An 11,314-nucleotide genomic window follows, 5' to 3' on the forward strand; every position below is an offset into this window, starting at 1 on the left:
GTACAAATTATAGCCGCTGAGTTCGCAAGGCGTATCCGCTTGGAACGAATTCTCAGGACTGAACCAGTTTCGAGATATTAATTTTCGAAGTGTCCGACGAAATGCGTGGGTGTTCCTGTTAACTTTGTGCTTGAATGCGTGAATCAGTGCTTTCCCCAAAACGTTAACTGGAACGCCCATGCATTTCGTCGGACACTTTGAAAAATATTATTTTCAAGCTGTAGCGCGTAGCGTCTCTTCGACACAATTTCTGACGCGTTGATTTTTTTCATTTGCAGCGTTTCATTTTTCATTTCTTTCTGTCTCACTCTTTCTCTCTATCTGTCTTTCTCTTTCTTTCTTTCTCATTACTATCGTTGGTACAACGCAATCATATGGTTCCCATAAATGCATGTTCTACAAGCGTGGGTGTATAGCCTAGTGGTTATGACGTTCGCCTTCGGACTGTGGGTACCCGGGTTAGAATCCCGCCTCGCGAAGAAAGTTTATTTCATTTATTTATTTATTCCTCTCGGTCTCTGTCTATCTCCTTCTTTCTCTCTGTGCACCTCCTCTCCTCATGCTTGGTTTTGGCCGGGCCATTGAGTCGAGTGAAAGACAGACAGGCGAAGTTTTTCGCGTTTAGGTAGCCCAAGAAAGACTATCGTCTTTAAAAAATACAGCAAGAACTCGACGCCACTGTGCCGTTTGGAGGAGCCAAAACCGATACACTCCAGCAACTGCGCAGTTTGCAATTTGTGCGGCAGCGAACGTGGCGGTTAATTAACACTCTAATTAGCCGCTGGAGTCGGGCGCAGGTCGAAAAACGACGGCTGTATGTGAAAGGTGAAATTATAGAAGTGCCAGTTCGAGCGTCTCTCCGCCGGTCGTTTGCAAGCGAAAACTGGACAGATATGTACTACGTCTTCTCGGCCAGTGCCTGTTTTCTTAATTCACGTTTACGTACGCGTGAAAACTTACTTTAAATGACTGTCGCCTAAAGCGACCATGGGAAAAGGAAAAATATAGCTCGGGTTGGCGTAATTAAGTTCATTAAGCGACCTCGCTGCATGCTTGTCCGTTATCTATGCGCATAAATGTCGTGGCTTTACGCACAACGTGCTGTCGCACAGCGCTTATCGTTTCATGTCAGTTTTCTGTTGCGCAGCACCTTGCACGATGGATGATGATTATGACGCCCTCAAAGGCACTATAATCATATATATATGTTTGGAACTCGTTTAATATGGAAATTCCACCAAATAATATTTCCGTCTTTCCTCCTTTCTTTTTGTTTTGCAATGCATAATTTCGCCTGACTTGGCCATGACTTCGAGTTGTCAGTGTTGCAGCTGTATTACTGTATGTTAGGAAATTTTCACTTTCATGAATATGCATGAGGGGGGAGTGAGATAGCGGGATATACAACGTGTTTTATTTTTTTCGTTTTTTTTTTTCTCGTAAGAACAGTATGAAGGCGCAACGCTATTGTCCCTACTACGACTACTGACATTACGACGATTACTAAAATAATTGGACTGTTCGGCACTTTTGCTAGTGCGCAGTGATGCGGAAGAAAGAGAAGACTCGTTTGGGAGCATTTATAGAAGTCAAAAGAACCTTAGAAATATATAAAGAAAGTTAATCAGCTGCGTAACTGCAGTCAGTACGTCCACACAGAGCACACGATGATAAACGGGCTGAAACAGTCCCGTGTTGCGAGGCTCACGGTTCCGTCCAAGCAAGGCCTCGGTGCTCAGGTCGTACGCCGCTCGCAACCCACGTGCGGCGGTCGCACGTGAGTGCCGGGTCTAGCACAGCAACATCTGGTGCCAGACTGGAACGCTGCTCGGCACAGCTCAGGTGCGGCAGCGTCTCGAGCACTGGCAGCTGGAGTCCTGGTACCTCGGACACCCTCGTCCTCGATCGGGTCCGCGGTCCACCGCGCCTTGCCCCCGCAGGTCTCGTCCGGCAGGACCTCGTTCACCTCAGGAGCCCGGAACTGCTGTCCGCCTGGTTCGAACACTGGAAGATCGCGCCTCGTCCCCCGTGCTCGTGCACCGGTTCACTTCTTCCTTCTTCACGGAGCTTGGGTGGCCGCTTGTGTCTCCTCGCGGCACACACATATGACAATTATTATTATGTAATGAAATAAATAACAGTTTATTGCTTTTACGTCTCAAACGAAAACTTCGGCTACAAGAGACGCCGTTAGGGGAGGGCTGTCGAATAATTTTGACCATTTGGGGGTTCTTTAACGTTGCATCTAAATTTAGGTGCACGTACCCGAGACCTCGCGCACAGCAGCAGAACGCCACATGACTGAGCCACCACATCCATCTACAAACACATCTCGGCACAAAATACGTGCATGGGTGGAGTTACAGAGCGAGGTTTTTAATCACAAAGCTGCGCCAAAAATTATTCGTTTAGCGCATTGAGTGCAGGCACATTGCTGTTTACATTGCTACCTGCCGCGGTGGCTTAGCTGATGCGTTGCCCTGCCAAGCGTGAGGTCGCGGGTTCAATTCGCGGTTCGATGAGGGCGAAATGCAAAACATTAAAAAAAAAATGCCCGTGTACCGTGCATTGGGTGCACATAAAAAAAAAAAAGGTTGTCACGATTAATCCTGAATCACTCACTACGGCGTGCCTCATAATCATGTCGTGGTTTGGGCACGTAAAATCACACGATTTCATTTGGTTTTGTTTACATTGCTGTTTATCAAGGGTCAATAATGGCACGCAAGTTTAGCAAGACATACATACCTCCAGAACTCACGCCTTCATGCGCACAAGACGTACCACAGTACTGGCCAGTGACACCGCTAACGTCAGAAATATCTGTCAGAGCAACATTTAAGCGCGCGCTTTATAATTATATGTGGCAGAAACCATCGAAGATGATTGTCAAAGTCAGCGATATCTTTCTTAGGTACATGGCTTCAGAACGGCGCAACAAGGAAGACGACAGACGAAAGAACACACGAACACAAGCGCCGACTCACCCAACTAAGGTTTATTCCACATCACAGAGCAGATTTATACACACACGTGGCCACGTTCTGAAGCCGTGCATCCGTACCAACTCGCCCAATTGTCAGTGCTTTCTTGGGTAACCTGCACCATTTACACGAATCGCACGCAATATGTGGTCGCTAATGAACATGATTCCCATTATTCTGCAGTGACATCAGTAGTTCCTCAGGTTTCCGTGCTCGGGCCCCTTCTTTTCCGTATTTACATAAACGATCTTCCTGCTTCAGTTCACTCGAATGTAAGATTATTCGCTCATGACTTCGTACGTTACGGGAAAATAACTAGCAATCTAACGGACGCATTCATATTCCAATCTGACATGAATAACATTGCTCGTTGGTGTGACACTTAGCAAATTAAACTGATTATGAGAAATGTAAATCAATGAGAATAACGTGGTCCGCTATCGATTCGAATTCCCGTTTCGAACTTCGGTTACTTCTTAGAAGTACCTAGGCGTTCACATCACTAATGATCTTTGCATGTCGAATAGATTATTAACAACTCAAATCGCCTGTTTGACTTGCTTCACCGCAACTTTTTCCAAGCCCCAGTATCCTTGAAACTGCTTCTATACAAGACCTTAGTCCGATCCAAAGTTGCCTATGCCTCGTCTGTCTCGGATCCCCAAACTAAATCCCTAATCACGTCCCTTGAATCGCTTCAACATCGTTCTGCACATTTCATTATTTCTAATTATTCGCGCCAATCCAGCATATCGCAATAAAAAAAAGGGGAAAAAAAAACTTTGGATCTTCTTGACCTTTCTGCACGACGTCGCCTAGCCCGACTGTGCGCATTTCGCAAAATTTATTACTTCGATGAAAACGTCAAACAATCTCTTTTCTCCGTTTATTACGTATCATCGCGCGTTGACCATCGTGCCTAATTGCCACATTAAACGTTATTTTGAACCCTTTATCCCAAATACTAGCGTCGACTGGAATCACCCGCCTACCTCCGTCGTCTCCCTCGCAGGGCCTGCATCCTTCAAGTCTGTAATTGAAGAACTTTTTTTTTTTTTTTTAATGAAGTGCATCTGCTATTATACATTTCTCTTGTTTTTCACGCTCCCTCTCCTTTCTGTAACGCCTCACGGTCCTGTGAATAGCTGAATAAATAAATAAATAAATAAATAAATAAATAAATAAATAAATAAATAAATAAATAAATAAATAAATAAATAAATAAATAAATAAATAAATAAATAAATAAATAAATAAATAAATAAATAAATAAATAAATAAATAAATAAATAAACATCCCCATGCCACTCGTGAATCAGGAAACCTCGGGCATCAGCAGACACACGAAGGGACAATCTCGCTGCCAACCACAACGACAAACGATATACCACGATACGGTATATCTTCTTGTAGTCAGCAGCGCAGTTTAAACTCCCTAGCATCACCCCACTACCCCTAGTATCCTGGCTGCAACTTCGTTGCAATGGCATCCCCTTAAGCGGTCGCGCTCGACGCGGAGGTGTCTCCTGCGAATGGGGCGCTCGCAGCTGGCGCGCGCCCTCATGACCTCCTCCTCTATTGCGCGGCGTCACCCGCGCGCGCGCGCCAACCGTTCAGGTGCCTTCTGGGGGATTGGCCAAGAATGGGGACATACTAATATCACATACGCAGTGCCGAAGTTGTCTGCCCGGGCACACAAATCCAGTGGCAACTAGGGCCATACCCATGGCCAACTAGGGCCATACCCAGTTACCCAAATTGCCTACTAGGCCCGACAGCGGCCAGCAGCAAGTTCTCTATTCGGGCTCACGCCCAGGGGACCACATTGTCTGCTCGGCAAGGCAGCGACCAGCACATATCTAGTGGCCCTAGTTGACTCTCCTCCCGGTTTTCTATTATGCGAGATCGGCCGACGTCCATCAAAAGCGGGCGAAGTAGTTAAAGTCTCGCTTCAATAATTGCTGGCCGCGGACAAAACAACTTTTAAGAAACTCATAGGTATCCGCTTAAGTCTCACTTCATTCGTCACCAGACGACGCCTTGGTTGATGGTGCTTGTGGCAATCTATGACATACAGAGTTTTTGAAAGTTTTGAAACGATTCCGCGAGTGACACGCCTTTCACCGCGCGCTTTCTAGCAGGGCTCCATTGTCAAGTATAGTCCTCCGTAGCTCTGGAATGTCCAGAACTGAATCTCTAAAGATTTGAAGCAACGAAAGTTCTGCAGGGGCACTACACGACGTAAGGACAGGTCAGATCGCGAGCTATATGCGACTTCAATACTTTTGACTAAGGTTGCGTTTTCCTGTCGGCGCTGCAGAGCGTGCAGTTGTTTGCGACATGGCTGTTTTTTTAATTGTTATTATTATTTGAAAGCATATATACACTTGAAAGAGACGAAATGGTAAGCAAGGAGATGGCTAGTAGCTGCCACCGAAAGGGGCCTGCCTACTCTTGAGGAAGGAGGGGACTGAAAATAGAAATAGAAGATGTGAAGGGTGGAAGGAAAGACAAAAGAAAGAACAAGATCACAGATCTCAAAGGCTAAAGTAATACAATGACAAATAATGGAGTACGGCAGTAAGAAGAGAAAAAAAATCACTGCAGGTCGCGCTATACTAAAAAAAATGCTTAAGAGAATAGAGGAAATAGTGTTATCGAAATATATTCGACCATACATGCGGCGCCTTTCTGCTGAACGTATCCTCGCCCGCTGCTTTTGTCAGTTATTTTTTGGCCATCTAAAGCCTGTAATTTTCTCTAACAAATGGAGTTCTATGAAAATTCGATTGGTTGGATTTGCGCTAAACTCACTCAATCAATCAATGTTCCTGCGCGCACTCCGAGTCATCGATTACATTGTCCACGCGCTGCCACCTGCTAGCTTCCAGGCTGGCTCAGCTGGTGGAGCGAAGGCGGTGCCACTTTCGATCGCCGTGCAAGGACTTACTTCTATTCAAGTGCGAAGGCCTAGTTTCCCGGGAACACCTACGAGTTTCGTTTTGCAGCCGTCGTGCTCAGGGCGATGGCAACTTTCCTTCTCTGTCATTGCTGTGTTGTTTAGAGAAAGAAGTGTCTCTCCTGTGCTTTATTCTAATACAATTCTACGCCACGTGACTCGCGCTGGTGAGCGAGGCAATTGTGCAGTACAATTTTCGTGATGCCTGATGAACTTCAGGCAAATACTGACGTCCTTATACGTGCAGAGCGTTTTCCTCGTAGGCCGGCGTTCGGGCGCCAGCCATTCGTGATGGCGATCGGCGTGATGTCGAGGCGATCGCCGCAGCGATGATCAATCGCAGACGGAATTTACGTAAAGAAGTTTTGATAACACAGTCCGGGCATTCGTGAAGCTTCTCGGGCCGTGTTTACAAAGCACGTTAGGCGGGCTCGTATGAACAATTGCAGGCCAATCTTGGCAGCGGGCATAAGATTACCAAAAGTGAGTGATAGCCAATGACAGATAGCTCTTTCGAGCTAAAATCACTGTGAAGTCAGCCTCTGCTTCGTGTTTTCTGCGATGGGTCATGGCAGCAGTGATCGTCTCACCATCATCATCGCCATTACGAATGCCTGGTGCCCGAACGCCTGCCTACGAGGAAACGCGCTTACATAAAGAATGTTTTATGAATACGGACCCTGGTTGTTTAGACACTTTCCGTACACACGAGTTTCGTTTTGAACCTCACTCACGGAGAGGTGGGACAAACTGGGCGCCCAAGTCTGCTGCCCCCTTGCGTAGGCAGTTGGCGGGGCCGTCCTACACTTCGTGCGCTTGTTTTCTTCTTTTTTTCCCTTTATATTTCTTATTTGACGCAAGATCGTCTCTACACAATGTCATCTCCACAGTATCCAGCCCTTTAATATCATCGCATAAAATTATCGCCACTGAAATCGTTCAGTCGAAGAACAATAAAGAGAACTATGAAGATTATTTAGTGAGGCTTTGCTTTAGGAAAGGAACCGCGGCTGCGCTTACCATGAGCTTTGTTATAACGTCCTATGCTGACTTCCTGCTGTGTAAACGTATAGGGAATGGTCCCTGAAAAGAAGTAAATGTCGGCGTCCAGACGTCGCCTTCTCTGCTATTAAAATTTCGTGTCCTGGGGAAGTGACAGTTCCGAAGTAAAACACAGGCGCACATGGTGTCCAAATGGCACATGTAGTGCTGGCAGATGTTTCACGTTTTATTCGCCAGTAGACACATATAGACACAAACAGTGCGTACTTTTCGATGCACGTCATGAGTCGTTATTATCTTGATTCCATATTCCATATTATCTTGATTCCATGTTTCGACCGAAAGGCATAATTTGCTATCGATTGGGATAGCAAATTTGTAGACATCTATACGAAGTAAGGATAGTAGTTTCATCGGCAGTTTAAACTTGTAAACATTCGCTTACTAACTAAATTAACAAGCATGGTGTCACGCGCGCACCAGCAACCATGAACACATCTCACTCGATGACCGCGCACACTCGCTTTCATAACGCTGGAGTGAGAAAGCGCGGTGGCAGCAGTGAGCGAACTGACCTTGGGGCTGCCTATCGCTTCAACGCGAACTAAGCAGCGAGAAAACAGCGCACACGAAGCTATGAGCGCTCGGTGTACTCTGTCCCCATCGTAGAGCGCCTTGAAGACAGGGCCACGTGGCCGCGTCGTACACAGTCGCCGCCGAAGTACAACGCCCCTCTCTTCCTCTGCTCCCCCCCCCCCCCCCCGGCGCCTTGCGCGCGACAGAAAACAGTGCGCTTCCTCCCTTGCGCGCGCGAGATTGAGCCGGGATCGTCGGCGCACCCTCGCACGCTTTCACTCGCACATACAGCATACGGCGCGCAGTGACGATGTTATTGCCCTTTGACTTTATGCGGAACATCACGGTGACGCCGACGGCAGAAATGCGCCTGGAGTGTCCATATAGTTGCTATCGCAATAATATGGGAGGAAGTTCTAGCTGCCCACAACACCAGCGTACTTTATCATATTCATATGACACACGCACACAGACGTATATATATATATATATATATATATATATATCTTGCAAGTGTCTCAACACAAACAGAAGCAATTAACGCTACGACCTCCGTCACCGTGATGTGCATTTTGCGCCCGGCACCCTCGTGTTGCTTTGGTCACCATCGAGTAAAGTTGGCCTTTGTGAAAAACTGCTCTCCTGTTACACAGGCCCATATCGCGTGCTCCGCCAAGTGACGGATGTCACCTATGAAATCGTTCTAGCCACGCCCACTACGTCCTCCGCTGTGACAACCAGTGATATTGTCCACGGCGCCCGGCTCAAACCCTACACCTCTCCAAGCGCCTTGGATATTTAACAGCACCGTGACGGCGCTTTTGCCGCCAGGGGGGGGGGGGGGGGGGGGGTAGTATTACTATATCATCTAGAGATGCTCAAGGGACGAGCCGCCACGAGAAAGACGATGAAGTGTGTCTGGGCTTTTGGCGCGAGCAAGCTTGTCGGCCTGGCGGTTTGGTTCCATTGTAAATATATTGTAAATAGCATATATTTCGTGTGTGTCTTTCCACACGTAACAATATATCTTTGAACGCAGTTTTATGTTCATTTCCATGCATTGCGCATTCCGATGAACGCGGAATGTAGAAAGGCTTGTATGCTGCACTTATAGTTAGGTGCATACTGAAGAGACCCAGGGGGCCAAAATCATTCGAAACTCTGCAAATATGGCGTCTCTCACAGTAGCAGCATTGCCTTTAACTGAATAAATCACTCAATCAATCAGTCGCAATGTAAATTATTTATTTCCCTGCGCATTAAAATGCCGCGGCGAAGCCATGCATGCTCTACTGAACGAGGAGGAACTTTATCACGCCGCTGAGCAATCTTGAAAAGGCTTAATTTTTCTTTACCTTTTGTTGTTTGGTTGTTTCCACTTCCTAGAAAAGAAAAGAAAAAAAAGAAAAACGAGAACTTCCCCTGACGCCATCTCCTGCCTTCTTTACCTTCCCTCACTTTTTGTTCACTGTATGCATACCCGTCACAGTCTCGTAACCCAAGCGTGTGGCGTTTGGCGTCTGTACAGCAGCGCTCGTTGCCATCGTTAAAATTTTAATGCCGGAGCGTTGACTATAACGTTGCGCAACACGCTCACAACTTCGGCAACTCAATAATGCACATTCATGGTAGACGTTCCGCCGTATAGTCTTGGCGTACGCTACATTCTTCCGGGATGTACGTATAGTATATACGTAGTACACTACCCACGCAGACGGCTTCGACAACGCCTTCGCATCTCGTTAATGTCACCGTTTTCTCCCGTCCGAGGAAAGTAGGACGGGAGGCGGGCGTCCCGCGTTACGGTCGTGCACAGCCAGGACGATCAGCAGTAAAGGTCGTCGCAACGATTTACATCGTCGCGTCTCCGAGTGGGCCGTCATGATCCCTTTTTATCCCCTTCAAAAAATCGCGCGGCATGTGTATAGCGTTACATGCATGCGACGTCGTTTTATTGTCAAACTATCGTCGTCGAAACATCCGCTCTCGCTCGCCAATGGGGTGGCGGCGGCGGCGGCTGCCGCCAATCTCCTCTCCCCAAGACGTCACGGTCCCGCGTGGCGTTCCCATAAGATGCAGCTGCGCGTTCTCGACGGGCCCTCGCGGCGCCTTTTCCGCGCATTTTGCCATTTCCACCGCGTCACGCAGTAACTCTCGCTATATTTACTCGCCGAGATACGCGCACTTAAGCCGCTTTCGCCAATGGCCGCGGGCAGTCGTTTCACTTGACGCCGTTAATTAGGATTTATTTGCTCGAGGAGGCCGGCGGGAAAAGCCCGGCGCGCGCTGCCTGCGACGGCGGCAGGCGGCTGGGCGACGTTTTTGCCGCGAAGCTAATTGGGCCACGCGCGTCGTCCCCCCTCCCCGCGCATCTAAGTGCAACCGGCAAGCTGAACAGTTGGCGGCACCCGTACGCTGCAGGTGGGCCAACAGAAGCGTCTTCCCTTTACGGGTGCGGACGCCGGCGAAAACGACGTCCCTGATAGCTTCACGCGCCGTCCTACACAGTACACTGTGCAGTCGGGCGTGTAGCAAACGCCGATGGCCTGACGCGCGGCTATAGACGCTTGCGCGACGGCGCGACGAGCGTAACCAAAATAATAATAATAATAATAAAAGTAAACAAAGTAAGCAGAACCGGATCGCGTGCGCTTTTCCAAAGGCTTCTGTTTCTCTTGCCCAACCTTGTTCTTTTCTTCTGTCTCGACGTGGAGATTGCCGGCCGTTCGAGTAGCTACTATACCATCGTTTTCGGCCACCGAGGTATCGCCGGCCGCGCCTGGCGATCAAATCGACGATTCCAACATGTTGGTTGTATGTTTTGCTCTCATTCGCTCGTATATGGGTATATTATGTTTAGCTACTGGCGTCACACGAGGAGGCGAGTTTGAACAACAATGCGCGTTAATTCCAGTACCGTTCCATCGAGCTTGCAGAGCGTTTCTTTTTTTTTTTTTTCAATTATTGACACGATTGCATTATAAAATGTTGACACCATAAGATGGTGTAATTAACTTCTTGTCATATGTAAAAAAAGATCGATCATAAATTTAGTGGTTTGGGCGGCGGCGGAGACGTCTCTCCGATTGATATAAAAACCCGGATGGCCGCTATCCGACGGAAATTATTTCGCGCTTTAATTGCTGGTGACCGTCTGCGTTCGGGTTGCTGCCTGGGAAAAGCCGGCCTTTGCTGCAGATGCCAATCGCTTGCTGGCGAGGGGTAAGACACATTCGGGCAACCCCGCAACCCGATCGTCGTTCCAAGGAAATAGAGAAGGCGGCCTAAACATTTGGGCAGACAGACAAAGAGAAGGAGAGCGAATAAGAGGAAGACGGGGAGTTTTTCCCAGGAAATCGAGCGTCGTCTTGCTTTTACTAAAGTCTTCGTGGCAAGCCAGCAATTTCCCGGATGACGTGCAGAGGGCGTCGCTAGACATCATGTAACAGCCCAGAGAGCAGTTTCATTGAGGGCGTCGAGTTACTGAATTCTGCTGGAATATCAAGGCGAGTGTTGTTTCAGTAACGGGGTCGTGCGCATATATTAATTTAGCTTGGAGCGTATACACCGTATATCGCTAGAATTATTTGTTTCCCTGTCATTCTCAAACGCGCTCGTTTCTTTCTCTCTGTACGTGCTTCTGCGAGCAAGGATACTCGTAAACTTGGAGCCCAGCGTGAGCCCTTCTACCTTGAAGGCATGCTTTGTATTACCCGAGCGATACCTCATGCAAACAAGTCATACGCACAGTCCGTAGTTGTTTTTCTCAGGGTCGCGTTCATTCGGTGCCTTC

At 47.9% G+C, this 11,314-nt stretch overlaps 1 protein-coding gene across 2 annotated transcripts in view; it reads left to right on the forward strand.

Moving 5' to 3' along the window:
* The window catches only part of LOC119436890 (dual 3',5'-cyclic-AMP and -GMP phosphodiesterase 11-like), a 526,778-nt gene that overhangs the window by 195,041 nt on the left and 320,423 nt on the right, over positions 1 to 11,314 (forward strand). The gene's annotated exons all lie outside the window — the stretch shown is intronic.

Source organism: Dermacentor silvarum, chromosome 1, assembly GCF_013339745.2.
Source record: "Dermacentor silvarum isolate Dsil-2018 chromosome 1, BIME_Dsil_1.4, whole genome shotgun sequence".
NCBI classification, from domain to species: domain Eukaryota; kingdom Metazoa; phylum Arthropoda; class Arachnida; order Ixodida; family Ixodidae; genus Dermacentor; species Dermacentor silvarum.